Consider the following 23805-nt stretch of genomic DNA (forward strand, 5'->3'; position numbering starts at 1 on the left):
TTCGCTTAAATTAAATGAACTACAGTGATCCTTGTCATTATTTACTACATTTTCTATTTATTTCCCTGTTTTTGTGCATCATAAATACGTTTTTATTGTGAAGTACACGTCATTCCATATCAAAACAAACAATTTGACTTTGCAATGCTGTCTAATATCATCATGAATATCTTTTGTTTTGCCCACTCGCTACTGAACACTTGTGTTTTTCCCCCTCTTGACCACAATCTTGACACGGATTGGCCCCCAGGTCATTTGAGTTTGACACCCCTGCACTACAGCATGGGCTGTACCTACTGATTTTGATATCACTGGTGTAAACACTAATGTATAACAAGTGTTGTGTGTTGTCCCAGCCCCAGTAAAAACATCTGTGGTCCAGTAACGCATGCATGGATGGAGCAGGGACGCGTTATTAAGAACACAGACTCACAAACATCAATCTGAGCCACAGTCACTGTCAGAAACAAATGAACTCGCGAGCTGATATTATTGTATCTGACAGGATCGTTAACCATGTCATTGTCAATTTGATAACTTGCCAGAGAAACTAGCTGTTGATGACAACCAACGCAGTAGTAAAGCTCTCAGAGACAGTGACAGCAAACTCGATGTATGGAGGATACAACGATAGGACACAGCCTGAAATAAACAAACAATCAGAGGTGAAGTCAACATTAAATCCAGGTTTATGCCACATACACGAGTAAAGAACCCCTAAAAGATGTGCAATGACACGTATCAACACTGCTCTTTGTTTTGCTTTGAGTGTGTGGACAGTGGACTGGACTCAAACTGTCCGTCTGCAGCACTTTACTAATCACATCGTAGAACAACGGGGAAGTGAAACGGAAGCAAGCAACGGTTTTCTGTCCGGTTCTGAATATAAAGTGAGACACAGGAAGGTCTATCTCTCTGCGAGACAAAAAAGACCCTCGTTTTCTTGATGTTTAATATGACTTTTCCTCTTCTTTGCAAGTTTGCATGAGTTTGTTATCTTTCATCCCGATGAACACGATCTCCTCCCTTTTATCATCTAAGCAGCAACGTCACCATAGACTGGTGGTCAGGAACATGCAGCCCGTTATTCTGCAGAAATATGAACCCAGTCAAAGAGATTTCTGTTGCTACAACTGTTAGATTTTCTTTACATTTTACACACATATGTATCTTAAATGACAAGTTGGTGATTAACCCTTAAAACACAGAGAAAACTTATATACAGAGTGATAAGAATGTGCAGTATAGTGCCTAATATTCTTTTTTTCCAGCACAACCTATAAGCAAGTGGAAGAAAAAAAAAAACACACCTGAGCAAAAAGCAAAACTTTTGGACTGAATTGAAGTGAAATTAGGTCAAAGTTCAAAGTTTGTTTGGCTCGTTTTTATGAAATAAAAATTTAAAAAACGGTCTTTTGCACAATTAATATATAACTTTTACTCAAGAGGATGAAGAAATGCATTTGTAAAGCCTGAACATTTGACCTAAAAAGACACACCCAGGATGTCCATATAAGGAATTTTCTATTATTCCCAGACTATTGTGAGCTGAAGGCAGCAGCAACAGACGTGGGTTTATTTGTTGATTTATTAAGACTGTAATAACAAATTCAAGTCACTTTTTTCCTAAATGAGTCATTTTTGTACAAGGTTTTAGATTATAACAAAGTAGAAAGTAGTACTTGCTGATGCTTGCTGGAACAATGTTACTCCTGCTTGTTTCCCTGTGAAACCCCTGACCACAAAACTCACAGTTCCACTATTTCACCAAAGTCCATAGAGAAAATCAGTGACTTTTTCACATCGTGGACACAGGAGTTCACTACAGCCTTCATCAAGTTTCAATATGTCAGTTAGTGACTTTGGTGTTTGGAATCCTTGGTGCAGAGACTCAGCAGAATTAACAAACTTCAGTTTCCAGTCACAAAACGTTGTCTAATGGCATCATAAAGTGGCAATAAGATATTGTCGAGTTAAGCAGGTGTAGATTTTATGAGGCGAGAGTTTTGTGGAATGTTTCAAATCTTTTTTTTCCCCTATGTGTCACTGATGGCAGCCATATTTTTAATGAAAGGCAGCCTCCATGTCTCTCTTGGGGGGAACACTGTGTTTTCAATATCTCATGCAACCACACTTTTAAAAAACCTAAACTATCACAAGTTGGCAGAGTGGAATGGTTTCTGACACAACGAGTGGTCTGCAGTTCAGGACGCTTCAATCCCCAGAGGTGCACCACACACACACTTATGAAGATATGGCAGCTCAAACAGACGCATGAGTTGACCTTTTGACCTTTAGGAAGCGGCATCTTCTTGTCTATAAATACATTTCTTTAATCCTGTTTGTTTTCTGCACTGTCTCACAAGGAACACATGAATAATGATACTATTATAAAACATGTGTATTAGATATATTTAGTGGTGAATTATAGCGTGGTGATGAAGTGCGGTGTGTGTGTGTGTGTGTGTGTGTGTGTGTGTGTGTGTGTGCTGAGGAGGCAAAACTGAGGCTCATTGCTTTACTTTTCGCAGGTGAGAGCAAAGTCAAAAGGGGAGACTCAGCAAAACAGCGCTGAATAACGAGCTTTGTTTCCTTCTGCAGTTGTAATTGCCATCTCTGAGATTTTAAACTACCTAACATGGAACTAGAGCTTCCCCGAGAGGAGCAGCGTCCGGACAGATCAGTCTCCAGGTGCTTGTGAAAATCTTCCTCCCCACGTGTGAACAAACAGCACTTCTTTCTGCAGAGTAATGTACAGTCTATCCATCTTCTTCTCTTGCTCTCCCTCAGGTCAAGAGTGCAGCGGCAGAGAGTCAGAGATATGAACCGTGCAGATAAAACATCTAGGTTACATCCCTTGAAACACATTTCCACCTCATTCCGTCCTGTGACAGAAAGACTCAGATGTGCATGTGATTGTGAGGAGAGTAGCTGGCGCTGCGGGGACACACAGACGCTTCCCACCTGTTTTCTCCAATCTCAATTGTTACCGGCTGCATAACGCTGAATATTTTCCTACCGGAGGTTTCTTTGGTGGAATGTTGACAGCTTGTTATGGAGGAGACTGACAGTGGAAGGCTTTGGGTTCTCATTGTTCCAGATAACAGGAATCCAGCTGGAGCTGGCTGGATTTTCGAAAATGGAGTGAGTTATTTGAACATTTCTGACTTTTTTTTTCACACAGGAAAAGAAGCAACGCTGAAAGTGCTGGCATTTGAAATTGCACTTTCTCACAACTTTATAAACCAAGGTCTCAATTTGTCTCAGCCTCTTGCACTTAAAACTTCTGGAGAGAATAAATTTGGGGGAAAAAGTTCTTTAACAAATGTCAAAAAAAACCTAATTCTACCTACAGTAGAGCAAAGTCACTCGATTCTGTTCTTCTATTTGGGAATAAACCTAATTTTCACTCACGCTGGTGTCACATGTAAAGGAACAATTTCAGCTCATCAAATCGAAAACATCAGTTTACAAAGAACACAAATGTAGAACGTAGAAGATAAGAATTATAAAAGAAATTAATCAAAGAGAGGCAAATGGAAATGGCATGACATGAGACTGTGGGTGGTCCACAGTAAAAACACTCTCCTCATTCTTTTTTTTCCACCCCATCCTGATGGATCTGTGGCTTCATACTGAAGAACCCAGGTCTCTTTTTTTTTAAGTGCACAGAAGCATTTGGAATATTTCAAAAGTACATTTAATGTTTTAAATGTACAAAAAAAGGCACATTCTATGTAAAGTGCAGCTGAAGCAGCAGGTGAGCAAGAGACATGAACCAGGTGTGAACAACAGATGTGTGTGTGTGTGTGTGTGTGTGTGTGTGTGTGTGTGTGTGTGTGTGTGATGCAGCAGAGCTCGTATTACCCATCCACACAACGCACTATTGCATGAAAAATGTGATCTTAACAGGGATGCATCACGATACTAAAATGATACGGTAAATACATACAAACACACCACAGTGCTTTTACCCAAGAAATCCATGTTCTAATGTAGCAGCTTCAAAAGTATTTCAATTTCCTCTTGTCAAGAAAAAGCAGAACACAGACACTGCCTGTTATTGAAGGGTGTGATCAAACACTTGTTTATTATGCAATAAACACATGATTTGTCCTTTTTTTACATGAACTTGTTACTGACGTGTGAAATATTGAAACATTTATGTTGGTACATGGATGTAACGACATAAATGACGTCACTGATACGAATCTGAACTCCTATTTTGAAGCTTAGAGATTTGCAGTTTGTCGCGTGGACGGTTCACAAACACACGTCGAGCTGTTACCTGCTCATGCTGAACTTTAGCCTCTATTTTCATGTAAATGGGAACAGAAATTTGAAATAATTCCACTGAAGACAATCTGAAATCAATAAAGTGTTTTCTTAATGTTACAGATGGAGTTAGAAGTAGAAGCACATTTTCCCATAGACTTCCATTCAAACAGAGATCTTTTTCTTCCTGGTGGCTATTGAATAAATTGTTACTTCCTGATTAGCTTCAGGGGTAAAGCTAGACTCCACCCATGTTTTAAATGTACAGTGACTTCACAGCTACGTGAAGAGACAACTGAAATCATGCATTGCATCTTGACTCGATTTCAGAAGTTTTTTCTTTGCACAGAAGTAGTTGAGCACAACATGGGGTCTACAGTTCAGTCACATGTTAATATCTTCCCCCTTTAGTCCCACCCACATTGCAGCAGTGTGCTGGATGCAGTAAAATTCCATTCACTCACTGATATGTTTTTTTTCCTTTATCTGGTTGACATCTATTAGGAACAATCATCCTCGACAACCTGCCGTCACCTCACAGCTCGGCTCATTATTACTGACACAGGCAGCTGCCATAAAGTGGAACACATTAAATATTAAAAAGGGTTTTTTTTATATTTTGACTGCAGAATATTTGCTGTTTTCCAGCCTTCGTGGCCTCTGACACGTCTTTTATTAAAATCCCTCAGAGCCTTTTAAAGCTGAATTGAATGCAGAGTTGGAGACCTGACCTGGGAGTGCAATAAACCTGGGAGGACTGCCGTCAAACCATCATGGTGGAGAATAATGCAGGCTTAGAAATCCACTTGCAAAAGGAAATGATTCTGATATATTATTTTCCTCTTCACAGACTGCATCAATGCAGAGATGCTCCTCTTCTTCTCTTATACATGATAGACTGAGTGGCTGAGAACATGTGAAAAAAACCGACAACTTAATTGAATTATAGAATAAAAACTGTTCCTCTCCAGTCTTTGTTCAGGACTTTTTAGGCAAGAATTAACACAAAATGATGAAAACCTCTAAGTTTACGTTATCAGTGGTTTCCCCCGTTCACTCGCGAGTAACTGCTCCTTCTCCACTGCCTTTGGTTTATGTCTTCCCTCGATGCAACAACACACACACACAAAGCTCTGCCACTCTATTTCAAATTCCTAAAGATGAGGAAACCAAGTCCAGAGGAAAAGCAGACCCCTGCGCTGAGGCTGCAGTACCACGGATAGAGAAAGAGGGAGACAGAGAGCAGAACTGTAGCTAAACCAGCTCTGTGTTTGTGTTTAGTAACAGAGCTCGAGAGCGCGACAACATTTTCTCTAAGGTTGCACACATCTTACATTTCACAGGACTTTCATCTTCCCTAAACATCTCTGTCCACAAGGATGACGTCAGGGGGTCAAAACCAATCAAAGACAGTCGAGGGGCGTGAAAACGGACTTAAAAGTGCGCACAGATGTTGCACTTGCACATGTTCACACTGTGAGTGAAGTGGGCACAATAACAGACATTACAATGATGTGGGATTGTGGTTCTCAGTAAACAAATCCTGTGTTCCACGGTGTGAAATTGGTGGTTTTCTCTGTGGACTTTGGTGCAGGGAGTGAGCAGTTTATACATTTCAGGAAGTGCTTGGTGGTCAGTACCGACTATGTGTCAGTACCTCATACAAATACACGTCACATTAAGTTACAGAATAAATGGGTGCAGATGATGGATGGATATAAGGTTTTTATCCACCCTCCTACAGGCACAGAGAAAAGTTCAGTTTGATCCATTATATTCTTTTTAAACAGCATCTTTTAATATCTAGCCCACAAAAAAAATCCAGAGATGTGAATAAATAATGGATGCATCTCCAGTCATTACTGTGCAGAGTCTATAAACTATACAACTGAGTGCTCACTGAACTTTGTTTGGCCTCACAGAGAGACTTGAGTTTGACGGAGGTTTGGAGGCTGCGTTACAACTTCTGTGTTCATCTTAAAACAAAACCCACGTGTTTCCCTCACACAGGGATAGAGATGGTGAATTATTCCTCCAAGCATTTGTCCTCATTGTCAGAATGTGATCCAAATATTCAAAGTGAGCCACATGATTCAATTATTGTGTCGCCTTTATGTGTGCAGGGAGAGAAAAGGGAGGTAAAGCAGGAGATCTGGGAGCAGAAGCTGGGATTTTACTGACAGATAACGTCATTTAGTGTTTGATCCTTTTTTGAAGTTCAACTTAATTCAGTATAACTGTGTTAAAGGTTAGAAACATGATGGGGCATTGCCACAAAATGCTAATTTTTACAATGTAATGAGATTAGATTAGATTAGATTCAACTTTACTATCATTGAAAAGTACAGAAGTTGTACAATACTTCCAAGAATGAGACGAGAACGACAGACTTAAAAACACGGCTTCTTAAATGCAGCTAGCACCAAAAACAACGGCCGCTAACTTCACAACATTTCAGCTTCCAGTTTACTTCCTGGAGCATTGTGGGTAATGTGGTTTATATGGAATATAAAATAGCTGCCTCATGAAGTATTTCCTGTACTTAAATGTACAACCTCATTTAAAGTGTTTAACCCAGAAATACCAGGTTTAACGGTGGACGAGTGGTAGAGTGAGTTGTCGTTCAGTTGGAAGGCCGGGGGTTCGATTCCCTGTTCCATGCCGATGTGTCCTTGTTATTACAGGTGTGTGAAAAATCGTTCTCTGAGTCACCACGATTAGAAAAGCGCTCGTTAAAATCCAAATAACAGAAGTGTTTTGATGCTGGACCAGGTTTTGGCTGTGACCCTGAACCACAACATTCCATGTCCACACCTGGTCAGAGACCTCTGCTGTTTGCCTGCATCAGTCTGCCATGTTTAATCTCTCCCTCTTGATCTCTTTGACTCCACTGTCACACGATGAAATACAGCCGTAATTAAGCGATCCTTAAAACACGTCGCGCAGGCTCTCAAGCGCTGATAACAGCCCGACAGTACTAATTCCAATAAAAGTGTTTGATTTGCTCTTATCACGTGAATAATGTAGTCTGGCATTAAATGAAAGTGGCTGAGATGAGCCACATGTGAGCAGCAGCAGCAGCAGCAGCAGCAGCAGCAGAAACAACTCCATCCTGAGCTTTTATTGTCGCCTGTGGCATCAGTGTGAAGAATTTCACTGACCTTTGGCATTCAGCTGATACAGGTTGAAAAAGATCACTCATCTGCACCGTTGACAAATTAAAAAAAGGCCACTAATAGCACAGGAAGCCTGTTATGTAATACTGTCACAGCTTATTATTAACGAGAGTAAAAACCCATTGGTCAGACCAGAGACTTCTGCATTATATCTTCCCCCACATTTTCCCAGAAGACATAAAAAACAGTGTGAATTAAAAATGGCTGCTGCACACTGTTAATTTCTGTAAAATATTATCTTGCCATGCAGTCAAAGCGCAGTATTTTATCTCAGCATCAGTTTATAGGAAACATTCATCACCTCAGGCAACAGCACCGACTAAAGCAAACACTCTCAAACTTACTGCAGGGTTAGGGTCTCTTGTTTTGTTTTAGTTCTTCTTCTGTATCGGTACTGTGTTCATTCAAATAATCATATAATTATAATCAATCTATAACCGTTCAGCTTGTTGACTGGTTTATTAACTCTGTCGTCATTTCAGACCTTGTCTTGATCCTGAGGATGGAAATCACCTCGCCTGGCGTCGGTACCTCCTCCCCAGCTGTGTACCTCCTCTTGATTTGCCGGTTGTATTTGGACTGTCTGTGTCTTCCTGAGAACCTGACAGCTGCACGTAAACTGACTGAACTGCACCTTGCCTGCTTCCGTGTTGTGCTTCTGGGTTCAAATCTACTGAGTCAATAAATGAACAGTTCCCATCCGTAGTCCCGAGAGTGCTACCAATATCAGGCTACTTCAGACATCTGATATTTTTCTGAAAATTCCTCTCAAATCATTTGAAGTACAGCTTTGTAACTTTCACTCCAACGCAGCCACTGTTGTGATGAACGTTTTGGCCGCTAATCTAGTGCAGATTATGATGATCATACCATTGCTTGCCATGTGATCTAGTGTTTATCCATAACTAACTTTGTCATGTGCAAAGAGGAACACTTAGTCATGATTAGGTACTCTTTAAGGATACTGAAGGCATTACATTCAGTTATGTCGGTACTACTACATGTCCATGTGCTATCATGCACAAGCCTGTTCGTTGAGAAGTCTAGATTTATACTTATATACTGTAAAATATGTATTACTTAATTTTTCTCAATCCATCAGGTTTGAATAAATCTTCTAATGTTCAGAGAAGAAAAATTTCCATTTTACAATCATTGTTGCTGAAGTGTTTCAGATTTGTCCCTTTAAATTTGGAAAATGGCATCTTTTTTGCCATTAGACATCAATCAATCTTTGTAAAAACAACACATATGTAGCATCACCATGATGGTTTGGCAAAGCCACATCTCTGGTAGCTTGATGGGATCGTGCTTTGCCCCGTTGCTAATGCTAATGTGGTGTCGAGATGTGGTGCAACAGCAGTGCACCGCAGTATGAACGCCTGCTCAAAACTGCTTTAATTCGAACTGAGCTTTAGATCAAACCTGCATCTGCTTGAACCTCAATCAAACTGAGGTCTGTGCAAGAAAGCACGGTAACAGAATACTGCCACGGGTCGTCCCAAGTAATAGTATGACTCATCATTAACACTTGGCAACAGTGATCGATCGGATGTAAGTGTAAAAGAATACTTGAAAAACAAAGCTGGACTGGAGACTAAGTGCTCCATCAGATGAGAGCTATAACTCAGGAGGAGGCTGCTGAAGGACGCTCGAGTTACAGCTCATCAGCTCCGCTGGACGTCTGTCCTGACCACACACCTCCTCAATGCTTCCTTCCTCTAACAGGATGGCTGAGGTTGACCACTGCTCATCAGCTGATACCATCTACAATTACAATGTCAGACTTCACAGGTTTATTCCAGGCTCAACATGTGCAAAAAAAAAGCATTGTAATGTTCAAGAAGCCACACCCCTGTGACCTTGATCTTTGGCCATGAATTTGTGCCTTAAGAGAACAAGTCTGTGTGCCAAATGTGGATTCCCTCAAGTCATGTAAGATGTACTCTTAACTTCACAAAGTGACCACCAAACCTGCAGTAAAGACCAGCTTTTAATGTCATTTAACCCTGTCCGTGTCAGTGTAGTATTTGTATCTCTTAATTATAGCTTATCTTATTGTAACTGTGTGTGGTTTTTATGACTTTTTTTTATGATTTGCCAAAGGCAAATATGTTCTATTCTAATCCAGATTTTACACATTGTTCCTTTAAGCGAGCTTTTGTTAAGATGTTAAAATCTGTCTTCAACTTTTCTTTCTTGCTGGAAGCCATAATATCATCAGTGAGAGCAAGTGCTCGGCTCCCATGCTGCTTCACAGAAAACAGCGTCACACTCCACAAAGCCAGTGTTGACAATGTGTCGATACCTCGTACAACATTTGCTGTAAATCAATTGTGCTTCTGGGTCCAGAAATACGTGACTTCAGCAGCTCCGGTCTCAACACGTCTTCACTCACAATCACCAAATCCAAATATTTCCAGAGAGCAGGTCATGACTGGTCATAAAGTGTCTCCCAGAGAAATAGTAAGTTGTTAACTCTGACATTTTATTCGACAGAATCCTAAAGCGGCTTGCAAACGTGTGTGAGGAGATAATTCTTAAGTACACGCTGCATAACTCTGGGCTTGCTTCCAGTAAATGACGGCTTCTGCCTGCAAGACACTTTTGCAACTTTCTCAAATTGTCAAAGCTATCCGTTAAGATTGAAAATAGCCTCAGCTGCAGCTTGAGCACGGCCGTGAGGCTGCGCGAGGCGGAGGAAAGTGGGTCCACGGGCCGTGAGGCTGCCAACACTGCTGAGTATTTCATGCTTATTGTTTTTGTCCCCGGGCACCACCCAAGATTTGGAATCTTTTAAATGTACTCTGCTCCCAAGCGCTCCATCCAAGGCTCTGCAGGGGACGCGACGCACTGCCAAAGACGTTTGGTTGCCACGGTAACTCTGACAGTACCGCCCCATAAAAGCTCTAAATGATAGCTGTAGACCATGAAGTATCACGCCCGTGTGTGTGCACAGACTGTCAGACAGAAGCCATGTGAGGACAGACAGAGGCTCAGATGTAGGGGTGCCCTGCTGGGACAAATGGTGGTACAATCCTGAAGCATTTCAAGCCAAAATTCACCCCTCAAACATATATATTTACCCAAATTCATTTTTCATGTCTATGGCCCATTTACATCAGATAATATCATGTATAATTATCTCCTGTTTTAGACTTTATTTCAGCCGACTAAAGTCCCATTTTGTCTTCTTCCCCCCGCTCCAAATCTGAATTATCCCAGGGGAAAGCACTTGCCACAAAATTTTATGGACCTGCTTCTCATTTAGTTAGAGATCTCATTACTCTGCTGAAATGACTTGGAGTAAATCAGCCTGCTGCTAGAAATATAATTATGAATGAGTCTTTTTTGCATTTAGCATGGCAGCATTATGTTCAGGGATGTCAATAAAAGCCTGAGTGGTGGGGTCCCTTCAACAGCTGCAGGTGTCTCAGCAGCAGTCGTGCTAACGCTCAGGGAGAGGGAGAGAGAGAGAGAGAGAGAGAGGGGGAGAGGGAGAGAGAGAGAGAGAGAGAGAGAGAGAGAGAGAGAGAGCCAGGATACAACAGAAGTAGGGAGCTCTGGGGTGGGAAGCAACAGCCAAAATTCCCACTGAGGAAGACGGGGTTGCTCGGTCATCTGTCAAGTTATTATATGGTGATATATGCAAAATACGAGGGTGAGCTGAAAAGCTCAAATGCTGACCATGAGCTTTTAAAATAGTCTCCCCTGCAGTCTACATACTTCTTCCATCGCTGTTGTAGCGCTTGAATGCTCTAGGTAAAGGAGTTCTCATCCTGATAGTCAAAAAAAGTCCTCAACAACAGACAATTTCCACTGCATGGACTAAATTGTTGTCTCTGGCTTGAAGTGGTGGACCCAACACTCACCCTGGGTTAGGACATGTTCAAGAAAACAGCAGACTTCTAACGAACATGACAGTCATAGCAGGAGAAATGAACGATATTAGATATTATAGGTATTATGGTGATGAAATGTTTAAAATACAGTGCTGCACTTCATGCAACACTGAATCCAGAGTGATGAGAAATCCACACTGCAGCCCTGTCACTACAAACTGATTTGAGCCATGTAACCGTGGTAGATTGGAGCTTATCACAGATATTGGAATATACAAAGCTGGATTATCAACTGGCCGAGATGTTATGCCGCCACTGGACCCTGGGGCATCTAAAGCCAAAAAGCCTATGCACTGTGCACACAGGAGACTTTTCAGCCACGTCTTTTAATAATGTGTTTAAATTGCATCTGACAGAGCAGATATGCTCAGTTTAATCAGGAGAGCCGACACAGGCCACATAACAGTTCACATACACTTAAACGCAAGCTGAAAAATATTGTTATTTTATCTTATCTCGAGTTTTCATTGTGTGCCTGAATGCAGCTTATTATGTCGACGCAGACTGAGGAATTGAAGCTGCTTGTACTCTAACATGACCTGCTTTCACTATGTGGACTGTGTTTTACTGTTGTTTACTGTTTGATTATTCATAACTTAAAGCTGAAATAGACTGAAAATAGCTGAAATATTGATCCACTCCAAAGAAAATCAGCAATTGTTGATCCACTGCCACCAGCAGTAAGACAGAGATGTAGCAGGAGTAGACCATTATCTCCTTTGTCCCTGTGAGCTAAAATAAAACACAGGTTTTCTCCATGGACTTTGGTGTGGGGGAGTGTGTGTTTTTAAAGTACCACAAACATCAGTTTCCAGTTAGAAAAGACTGTCCAACAGTGACATAAAGCCACAATGTCCCACTCCTGACATTCTAGCTTGTAAAAGAGCTGGCCAAATGAAAAGTGGACTATGTGTGTAGTATCCTTTAAGTATTTTTCATTCATTCATTCATTCATTGTCTACTATTTTGTCCTTCACATGAGGGTCGCTGGGCCGCAGGAGCCAATCCGGTGGAGCCATTCCCAGCTGACATCCTGGACAGGTCAGCAGTCCATCGCGGGGCCAACACACAGAAACAAACAACCATTCACTCTCACATTCACACCTCCGGTCATTGCCCAATTACCACTGCATGTTTTTGGACTGTGGGAGGAAACTGGAGTACCCAGAGAAACGCCACGCCACTGAATGGCTCTCATTCAGTAACACAGCTTAACACAATACACTTTGAATTCATATTCGATCTAAAGAAACGAGATTTAAACCTGTGGAAGAAGCAGAAGTGTTTAACCAAGGCGCTCCTATAACCTACATTGTTACTAAGCAACCAAAATCTAGGAGCTGCTGAGATGACCAACATCATTGAACTAACACATAAAACACATTAAAAGAAAAATGATATAAACACAAAATGTATGATAAGATTTCCCCCACAGCAGTTTGCTGCTTGATGCACGTGAGGTTCAGGGTTTAATTCAGCGTCAACAAAGACCAGTTAGAATCTACTTATTTGGTATCAAGTATCACAAGATGCACTTGCACACTTCATCTAAATTGGCCACACCCAGAACACCCAGGGTTCTCATTGCGCACGTGGCTCCCTAGAAAGTAATATACTGTATTTGTGCGTGAAAAAGACACCCTGCACCTGGACGGCCGCTAATGCTGCCGTAGATTTTATTACATCAGGCTTTTCTGCCTGTGAGCAGCCATGTTTTAGTGAAGTGCACACACAACCACACTTCAAAAGAACCTTAACTATCCCTTTAAAGAGACAATGGGGCAGCAAGGCCAGAGTGTAAAGGGAACTTGGCTTGTAACCAGAGGGTTGGCAGGTCAAATCCGGACTGGGATACCTATGAGCAAGGTGCCCAATCTCCATTGCTTAATTGGACACCCTGAAATGACCTGGTCTGAAGCCCGGATAAATGGGGGGATTGCGTCAGGAAGGAAATACGGCATGAAAATCTCTGCCAAATCAAATATGCGGACAAATGATCCTTAGAGAGGGAGAAAAAGAAATCCCTTAAACGAGACAATATCACATCTCTAGTATTAACTTAGAAGAAGAACCTCCTGATACCCTTGCTGTTTACATCATTAGCACCCCCTGCTGGAATGAATTCATGTCTGCACCATTCTCAATCCACTGAGTCTCACAGACCCGAAAACAACATTCATGCGAGAGATGACAGATGATGTTTTATTTCCAGACACCTCATCCACCTGGACCATGACTTTGTTTATTCCTATGTTTCAAATGTATTGCTAGCATTTGTCAGGCCATGGCTGCTGTGACAGGAGGTGGAGGTGAGACCGAGGACAGAGGATGGACAGACAAGAGGTACGAGAAGGAGAAGCCATAACTGCCATCGTTATTTATGTGTCCACAAGTCAATTACAGAGTAAACAGCAGTGGTGATAAATATGGTTCCACATACACAACTTTGGTCAAAGGCTTTAATATGCAAGTGCTGCAGAGAGAACGATCTCATATTTCATCCTCCTGCGCTGAAGGCAAACAAATTAAAAGACAGCAGACAACAAGCTCCAAATTCTTATGAAGCATTTTTAGTCCTTCAAATACGCTGGATACCTTTGACTCAAACTGTGGGGTTTTCAATGCAACAGAATTCTGGACAAAAATCCTTTTAAAAAGTTTGCCGTTACAGATGAATGAAAGCAGATTGGTGAAAAAACTAACAACACAAAACTTAGTCTACATCTCAAAACTTAGCAACTGAAAACAATTCCACTCAAACTTCTTAAAGAGGATGAATGTCTCACTGAGGACAGTGACACAGTGGTGAGGTGTGGAGTGACGGATGGGTTCAAGGTGAAGGTTGGATTACATCAGGGATCAGCTCTGAATGGTGATGGGCAGGTTGACACATGAGGTCAGACACGAGTCTCCATAGACTATGTGGTTTGCAGATGATATTATATCTGTAACAAGAGTACAGGACAGGTGGAAGAGAGCCTGCAGAGGTGGAGGTCTGCACTGGAGAGAAGAGGAATGAAGGGCAGTAGGAGCAAGACAGAAAACCTATGTACAGTATGTGTGAATGACAATGAGACAGCCTGGAATCAACCATTCAAAACAATGGACGCTGCGCAAGAGTGCAGGCAAGGTGGAGGGGGTGGAGACAAGTGTCAGGGCTGATGTGTGACAGAAGGAGAGCAGCAAAAGTGAAAGAGAAGGTCTACAAGACGGTAGCGCAGACCTGCTCTGATGTATGGCTTGGAGACAGGTGGTGGTGGAGGTGGAGCTGGAGGTGGCAGAGCTGAAGATGCTGAGATTTTAGTTGGCAGTGACCAGGAGGGATCAGATTAGAAATTAGCATATTTGAGGGTTTGGAGTTAAAGTAAGAGAGTGAAGGTTGAGATGGTTTGGTCGCATGCAGAGAAGGGATAGTGACTAGGTAGGAGGAAAAGAGGAAGACCACAGATAAGGTTTATGGATGTTTTGAAGGAGGGCATGAGGACAGTTGGTGTAACAGAAGAGGACACATGGGACAGGACAAGATGATCAGATGATCCACTGTGGTGACCCCTAAATGGAGAAGCTGAAAGAATTGATGTCTTTTCTTTTAATGTTATGAATCAGGTTGATGAAGCTGCTTCTTGCTGGCAGATGATAAACACAAGGACACAACTTGATCTAGAGGAGTCTGAGCATTTATTTCTTCCCACTGGCACAGACCAGAATTAGCACCTATAGACCGGGCTAAAGCCATTACTGACGCTATTGGGGTGGTTACAGCTGCAAACATGAGTCCATACTCTGTTGTGGAGAACAAAGGCTTTATAAATATGGTAAAGGTGCTTGAGCCACAGCACGAAATACCACTTAATTATGACGATCGTACCAGAACTTTACACAAAAGTAAAGATACAAATTGTCGAGGAATTATCGGAGGACTCACAAGCTCACTTCATCACAGCGGAGGGAGAGGAGGAGTCAGTGCTGCAGACACGCCCCCTCTGTGAGAGTCACACCGGCACAAATCTGGTGCAGGTACTGACAGGAGCAGTAGCAGCTAGAGTGGAAGCTACAGAGGCCCAAAAAGCAACATCCCAGTCACCACAGATAGTACGAGACACCAAGTTAATGCAGTATTGAAGCTGGACTGGGGCCACAGATTTGCACATGTGATACATTTAGCATCCATAATGATGTGGACATGTTTGAAATAAAATAAGAAAAGAAACTGAAAGCAAAGTTATATTTGTCTTGTTATCTTTGCCTTTTTGTGTTGTTTTGAATCGAAAAATTATCCGATCTGTGAGTTTTGTGATCCGTTGCACCCCTAGGTTTAAATCGGGCTGGGGCTCATACTTACAGCTTTTGGCTTGGGGTTTTTTTGGAGCCCGATCTGAACTCAACTTTCAGGTCATTGTGACAGATCCACAATGACAGACGACCACCTTGTGGCCTGCCTGAGACTTGCAACCTGCTCCTGCCCTGACTACAAGAAACTGGCTTTTCTGTTATATCTGGATTTTGTCGGTTTCTTGTATCGTAATTATACCATTGAAAGGCTGTCAGCCCCTTGTTGTAAAAGAGAAGAATAAACTCTGTAAACCGTAACGTTTATTCTACATTTCCACTCCACAAAAGTGCTGTGAAATCCTGACCTAAACTACACTGCAGCCTTTATCTGAACCCCGGAGCAAATCTAATTGAAACAAGTGTTTTTGGGAAAGGTGTCGCTGTAGAAAACAGAGGAAGTGAGAAACAGCATCTAATTAAATGAATCCCAGGCTGCTGTGAGGCTCCGCTGTGCGAGGACGCCCAAATTGCATCAAGCAAATCTGGAGAATGGAGCCCATATGGTTAATGGATGTGTGTTATGGTATTGTTTTGGAAGGCTCCGCTACACGTCGTCCTTCAGCTGCTACAGCAGCACGCACAGACCTCCACAAATCATTACTGTGGGATAATAGAACGCACATGATCAGACACAGGAGCAAGTGGTGCCAGGCAGAGAGAGGAAGACGAGCCTGTGAATAATGATTACGGTCACCTTAGTAATATATCACCATCCCGGAGGAGATGAGTTGGATAAGGGTGTCTGTCAGTGGCGCGGAGGGGCTGACAAATTCCTGCACCATCCTCAGATTTCAGTCCCACAGAGCCGCCGCCACCCTCCTCCTCCTCCTCCTCCTCCTCGCCGCGTCTGTCTCCCCCTGCCTCCATGATTGCTTTGCTAAGATTGAAATTAATCCGCGTCGTCGCTACCCAAACACGTCTTTGTGAATTAGACATCGCGGGCAGGTGATGACAAAGCGTGGCGACCGCTTTCCACGGCAGTGTCCCGCTCTGTAAAGTTATCAGGATGCAGCGACCAAGGTCGTGGAGGTGGGCCTTCACACGAATACTGGAATCATTCAATTAGTGCTTCAGCAAAGGCGAACGTGATGGAAATGCAGTAGCCGGCTGAGGCATGAGGACACTCTGGAGAGGCTGCTGTGAAAACAGATTGGTAGATTCACTCACTCTCTCTCTCCTCTTCTCTCATTTCTTTTCACACTTTTACTGGAGTTGGCAGCCTCCCCCACCGAGCTGTTCTGTGCCGTCTGCCAGGCACAAGGCGCTCCATTTGTTAATCCCAGAAGGTCACTGAAGAGCGTTTTTTAGGCCCTTTCCTCAATGTCCGCTTCCACCCTGCCCACAAGAGTCATTAAGATGAATAGGACAATATGGCATTTTCTGGCTGCCGCTGCTGCAGCGGCTGCAAGGTGTGAGCCATCATCACCTCTGATAACTCAAATTAGTCCTTCAGGAAGTCATCTACTGCTGCTGCTATGGTCTGATGAGCGCCACACACACACACACAGACTGTGATGCATGGGTGTCATGCTGGGGTGATGCAAAAGTTGTCTTTGGGTTGAGGTGAAGGATTGTGAAAGGAGATAACTGAGGGGAAAGATGACCTTAATGACAGAATGGAGTGTGTGCACCAAAGGCCATAAAGAAAATCAACATTTTTAGCTTGTGGGGACACAGAAGCCTCGCGTCTGCTGTTTGTTTGTTTGTGTGACTTATAATACACTTGAACTCACTTATGTAGGCAGCTGTGGATCAACCATTCCTTGGTTCAGTGATGTAAAACCCACTGATTTTCTCTAAGACCTTTGGTGTGGGAGAGTAAGTCTCCGCATAGGAAAGAATCAAGATGTCACAGGCTTCACCTGGTGTAGGTGAATTTATTTATAGGTGAATATTGTGGCTAAAGTATGAGGTGAATTCTGAAGCCCCCTCACGACTTATATTATGCGATTAAGGTAGTAAATTATCAGGAGCAGAAAAAAAATGTGTTATTAGAAGAAAACACATGAAGTCAAGGATTTGAGCTCATACTGATTAAGTTTGAAGAAAAGTATTAATTTGTATAAGGGCCTTTGTGGAGGGTTTAGGTGTGGGTGCACATTTGGGCTGTATTGTGTATTACAAATAAGGATATGTAGCATATTTGGCAGATTTTTGATACATACAGCAGTATACTGATATGATATAATATACTATAGTATGTAGAGTTTCTCTTCTTCACACAAGTTAGAAAATAATGGCTGAAAAGGTGAAGAAAAAAAGTTATAACACAAACTAATTGTTTGACATTTGGCATTTTGACATATGAACCCAAGCAGGTGATCCATTACTCCTTAATTGCAACACTTTGTGCTATGGTCGATGTTTTCAAATCAAATAATTGAATCTGCTACAGGAATTGACAATTCCAATCATCAATAAAATGCCATGTATAAGATCCAACGAGGGCCACATGGCGGCGTGTTGCCTTTCAGCAGGGCTCTCAAACTCAAACAAGGCAATCACAAATTTGAGACCTCTGCCTTCCAGCAAGAAGGTCGGACTGAATCCTGTGTTTTAGAGTCGGTGTACCTGGGTTCTCTCCATGAACTCTAACTTCCTGCCACAGTTAACTGGAGACTCTAGATTGACCATAGGTGTGAGTATGGGATGTAAACCACCTTTCTACAGTTGGGATTGTCTACAGCCCCCACGTCATAATGAGGATAAAGTGTATAAACAATGAGCGAGTGAGGATCTAATGAGGGGTCAGACCATTTAACGGTCTATCTCTACCCTGGAAACTGTCCTTGTGTTATATTTGATTTATGATGAAGTAAAAGGGATTGTATAGCACAAAAGTATCACCAGGATTATACATAAGTAACATGATCATGTTGCTGTGACATGCAGCTCCACCTAATCAGGCTCATGGCTCCACACGTTTAGCATTTTCTCTGCCACACAGCTCTGGGCACTTTACTAAACACACCAACACCAAAAATCCCTTTTCACATCGTTAACGCAGAGTAATGACGACAGGCAGCAGTGGCACTGGAAATAGCACCTGTCGCCCGAGACGAGGATAAATCCCCAGAGACAAGAGTGACGACGGTGCTCCGACGGCGCTCCGACGGTGCTCCGACACAAAGCCAGGGAACGAGGTTAAGAAACGCCGAAGCACTGAGGCGGTGAATCTGTCAGCCGGATCCTCACAGTGGTGGGCTCATGTTTGTTCAAAGCAAGTCAGCGTTCCATTTACATCGGAACTCGGATGGCACAACTGGGAGCGACGTGACCCCCGAGTTCGCTGCACTCAAATGTATCTCGGGCTAGCCACTGTTAGCTATTGTTAGCACTAACAGTTGATAACAAAGCTCGACTCAAACAGTGCAGCGACATGTCTACAGATACAAATTAAACTCTGTGTATTATGTACGACGACTATTAAAGGTAAAAGAAGAGGTGTTTGTTTGTGCAGTGGCAAACATCTTGGAATCCTGACTCTGGGAAACAGAGGTTGCTCAGATTCTGGGTTCAGGGGACATTCCTGCGTATGGAAAGCCCAATGACCTTGGAAATTCCAAGTTCCGACTACAAATGGAACGCATGGAACGGGGTGGAGTGGCTCAGTGGTTAAGACCGGTACCCTGTGTGCGAAAGACATCATGGTCGCAATGGTCACAAGTTCGACCCGTGGCTGATTGTACTCAAACAAAAGCGTCTGCTAAATGACATGTAATGTAAAGCATTAGAGTCAATGGAGTGGATGAAGACACTGTGACATTAGACACACTATCATTTTAGCTAAACGTCATGTCTTTAGATTTGGATATTGCACTTGGTCGTATGTGGATTCCTGTTTCTTCACAGATAGGCAGGGACAGAATCACTAGGGATTATGAATTCTCTCCGTCAGGCAGACAGCACAGATAACCACTAGGCCTGAACCATTTGGGGAAAATATCTGATCTGCCATTTTCCTTATAATTGTTACTGCAATTTCATCGGCATTATTTTTAGGTCACTCTTCAATTTAAAAGTCACAGTGACAGATTTAAAACATGATGCTGGAGCATTACCACGTATCACCTTAACAAAGTACTTCTGTGTTACATTTGTATTTGGTATGGAATAATCAAATGTATTATACGTTACGATTAGCATGTTCGTCTCCAACCCTTGCTACATTTCTTGGGGAATGCGTTATATTTTAATCTGGCTAATATGACGATATGATTGAAGGCTGGTTAATCGTATACATCCCAGAAAGCTGTGAGGTTTTACACTGTACTGTATGTGTTTTATATGCAACATAGCGCCACCTGGCACCAGGATGAAGTGACTGAGGAAGCATTTTTCATCAAATAATAAATAATGTAGTATGGCTTATGCGGCAGGACAGTGACTAGCATTGTTGCCGTTGCATCGTCGCCAGCTCATTGAACCTTTCTGTGTTTCCATGTTCTCCACATGAGCCCTGCTTTCCTCCCACAGTCAAAAAAAATGAATGAATAAAAGAGTTGTTTGTCTCTGTGTGTTGACCCTGCGATGGACCGTCCAGAGACCTGTCCAGGGTCAACAGACGATGAACAAATGAAATGCATAAACCAGAGAACAGCATCAGAGAGGCAAACTCAGTGTTAATGAACGAGTTCCAAGTGATCCTGGTGAATCACCTCCACATGACTCACTATAGTGGTGTTTTCACATTGTGACACGACTGATGACGTGAAGGTCGTTGCATAACAGCTCCGTTAGTAAAGGGAGGTGGCAGCTGACTTTAGGTTACAGAATGAATCCCAGTTCTCTGAAACATGGGTGACGTAGTGAGACGGCTGAGTCGTCCTTTTGAAAAGCTGTGCAGGATCACCTGAGGTGTGGGGTAGCACAGTACATCTGACATGTTAGACCAAATTGGACCAAATCTTCTGCCTCACTCTCCACCAGTGGACCCAGATCCACCAATCAACATCCAGAAAAGATTTGAATTTGCATTTGCATTTCTGTCTATGGAACAACCTGAACAAAGAAACCAAAGAATCTACATCAAACATTACATTTAAAATGCAATTAAAAGCACTATGTTAAGGAAATGCAATGAAATGTGTTCAATTTGAATAACTTGCATATTAACAAATGGATGTTTTTTGCTTGTTAGTCTTAACAACAGGAAAGTGAGAGGCTGTGTTGGACTATGACTATTATATTTACTTGTTTTATTTGGGATAAAAGGGCAGAATATATAAGATTATTATTCTTTCTGCTCCTTTTCATTCATGTGAATGAAATGACATAAATAAACTCAACTTAAAACCTCAAAGTCATCTTAGACATCCACTTTACTTTTGAAAATCACACCTCTAACAAATTGCCCGCCTCCGTCCATCACTCTCCTTCTCTGCTGCTCAAACCCTGATTCATGCATTCATCACTTCCAGAACTCTGCTGCACGCCTGCTCGCTCGCTCGCTCGCTCGCTCCCGCTTCAGAGGTCACGTCACCGCTGTCCTCCAGAACCTGCACTGGCTTCTCATCTCACAACACATCCAGTTCAGAGCCCTCCATAACCAGGCCCCTCCTACCTCACAGAACAGCTCCACCCCTGCACACCATCCCACCACCTCCAGTCCTCAGTCTCCAACCTGCTACAGACACCACCCAGGACCAAGCACAGACCCTGGGGAGACAGAACCTTCTCCACTGCAGCCCCCTCCCTCTGGAACTCACAACCCGTCTGTGACTATTCTGACTACTCTTCATTTAAATCCTCCTTCTCGAAATGAATTATCTTGTTCTTATTGTAAAGCTGAAGTTGCTTTACAATAAGAACAAGATAGAGTTTATTTAAGAGTTTATGAAAACGCTACATAAATAAAATGTAATCATCATTATTATTATTATTATTGACTTCTATGCTTGCACATAGAGTGTGTCCGCTGTGACACAAGTATGCAAAATAAGAGACTAACTGTCCTCTGCAGTCGGGCACAGGGACAAATGTTTATATTAGGGATGCACGATATTGGACTTTTTCGCTGATATCTGAGCGCTTGGGCCGATAACTGATACCAATATAAACTTCTTTTTTTTTCCTGTGCCCAAATGCAGGGGTCATATAGTCTCTTATTTAGTGAAATTAACATAAACATTTAGCAAAATCACGTCACAGCAGATGTAGATACATTTTCCTTATTGGGCAAAAATAAATAGATAAATATTCAATCTCCTCCTTATAGTCATTAGTCATATCGGTGGATCTTGGCATGTTTGCTGATATATCATAATACACTTTAAAGCCAATAAAAAAATGTATACATATATATATATATATATATCAGAAAAAATCAGAATGAAATTGAATCGTGAGTTTCTGAAAGATTCACATCTCTAGTATCATTCTCAGCACAAACACTCCTGATCACATGACAGTGACAGTGTTATGGTGACAGAAGTTACACAGTGGAGCTTTAAACAGAGAGAGGCAGAAAACACAACTGTGGGGACTGAGACTGCTGTGGGTTCTCTCAGCTGCCCAGGACAAATGTCTCCAATTGTTCATTTCTCCATTCCTTCATTCCTTCATTCATTTGAAACTACCAAAGAAGGGAAATTGAGATGACTGTAAATGTGCCAACATGTAAAAGTGTTATTAAAGTCTGGATGTGGAGTCAAGTTCATGATCCAGGGAGAATAATTCAACACTGCTCTATGCTCCGGTAAACATTTCTCTTTCCTTTTGAAAAATACATGATGTTTGATCTCTGAGCTGCAGCAGATGTTGCAGCACGAGGACGATCTCACGCCGACTGTTGTCGTATCTACTGTAGATCAAAACAAGTCAGTCCCAGAGACTGGGTCGGGACGTACACATAATAAATTGGTGACAGGTCAATAAATACTGAAATAAATTCCAGCCTTTCACTAAAGATTAGATAACAATTCAACAACAGGTTCAGCAGTATGTCAATATCATGTTTGTGCACTGTGCAAGAACACCTGGAGACGCAGCACATCGTTGCTATTAAATGTTTTGCCTCAGTTTTGTAACATATTTCTCTTTTTAGCACAGTTTTCTGTGCATTAAGAAGTTTAAGAGCAGGTTTCTTTAACTTCCTTATGATTAATGTTCATTTTGACTATCACTAAATGGAGGAACACATTTGGGCATTGTCCACCCTAAGGCTACATACTGTATGCACACTTTCCTTTTAAAATGTAAAAAAAAGACAGAAAATCTTCCTTTAGAAAACATTTGTGACACAAGTGTATTTAATGTGTATATTTGAAAGAAAATGGTCAAAATGGAACAGTTATATGGACAATGAAGTTTTTTGTCTCAGAATTCAGTGGGTACATTTCTGCCTTCCATAGTATTGTGAACGTACAAACAGCCACAAGCATTCATTTTGTACCCTTTCAGGTACACATGGGTACCTCTGTTTATGAGTACCTGGTTGTCTTATTCAACTTATTATATGTAACAGTAAACCTAGTTTTTACTTAAATGAAGCATAAATTATGTTTTAAAAAAAATGTTCCCATTGAAAAAAAAGTTGAAGAAATCACTGATTTCCATTGAAAAGATAAAAGCACCTGAACACTGTGCTGGAAAGACAAGTGAACTGTGACTGATCCAGATCCTTTGACCCATGAATCTAATCTGCAAAAGACTGGATCTTATACAACTCTCTCGAAGAAGAAGAAGAAGAAGAAGAAGAAGAAGAAGAAGAAGAGTAGAAGCAACATTCGTGTTTACCTGTTCAGCATCCTCAGCAGGACGCGCTGCTCAGGGAGAGGAGGTCACGCCGCCTCTCCTCATCTCAGCTCGTGGGTTCAGGTTCTCCAGGTTCTCCAGGTTCTCCAGGTTCTCCAGCAGCAGCAGCAGCGGCGGCGGCGGCGGAGGTGGTGATGGTGGTGGTGTGGAAGTCAAGAAGCCTCGACCCAGTTTGGACCAAAGCTCCACTGTCGCTCAGCAAAAGTGCGGAAACAAAAATAATAATAATAAAAAGAAAGAAATCAATGCGCGACTCTGGTTCCACTGTTGACGGCGTGGACGGAACCGCGTCTCTCTCAGTCTCAGGTCCACGTTTGTCCTCCTCCTCCTTCTCCTCCAGCACCGGACTGTGAATGAGCGGAGCT

The 23805-nt window shown here is 42.2% G+C and overlaps 1 protein-coding gene across 1 annotated transcript in view; it reads right to left on the reverse strand.

Moving 5' to 3' along the window:
• LOC131443199 (heparan sulfate glucosamine 3-O-sulfotransferase 5) overlaps positions 1–23524 on the reverse strand; it is a 74590-nt gene extending 51066 nt beyond the window's left edge. The window contains exon 1 of the mRNA XM_058612621.1: positions 23423–23524. The gene's annotated coding sequence lies outside the window, so the exon portion shown is untranslated. The remainder of the gene's footprint in view (positions 1–23422) is intronic.
• Positions 23525–23805: the final 281 nt, after the last annotated feature.

Source organism: Solea solea, chromosome 17, assembly GCF_958295425.1.
Source record: "Solea solea chromosome 17, fSolSol10.1, whole genome shotgun sequence".
Taxonomy (NCBI): Eukaryota; Metazoa; Chordata; class Actinopteri; order Pleuronectiformes; family Soleidae; genus Solea; species Solea solea.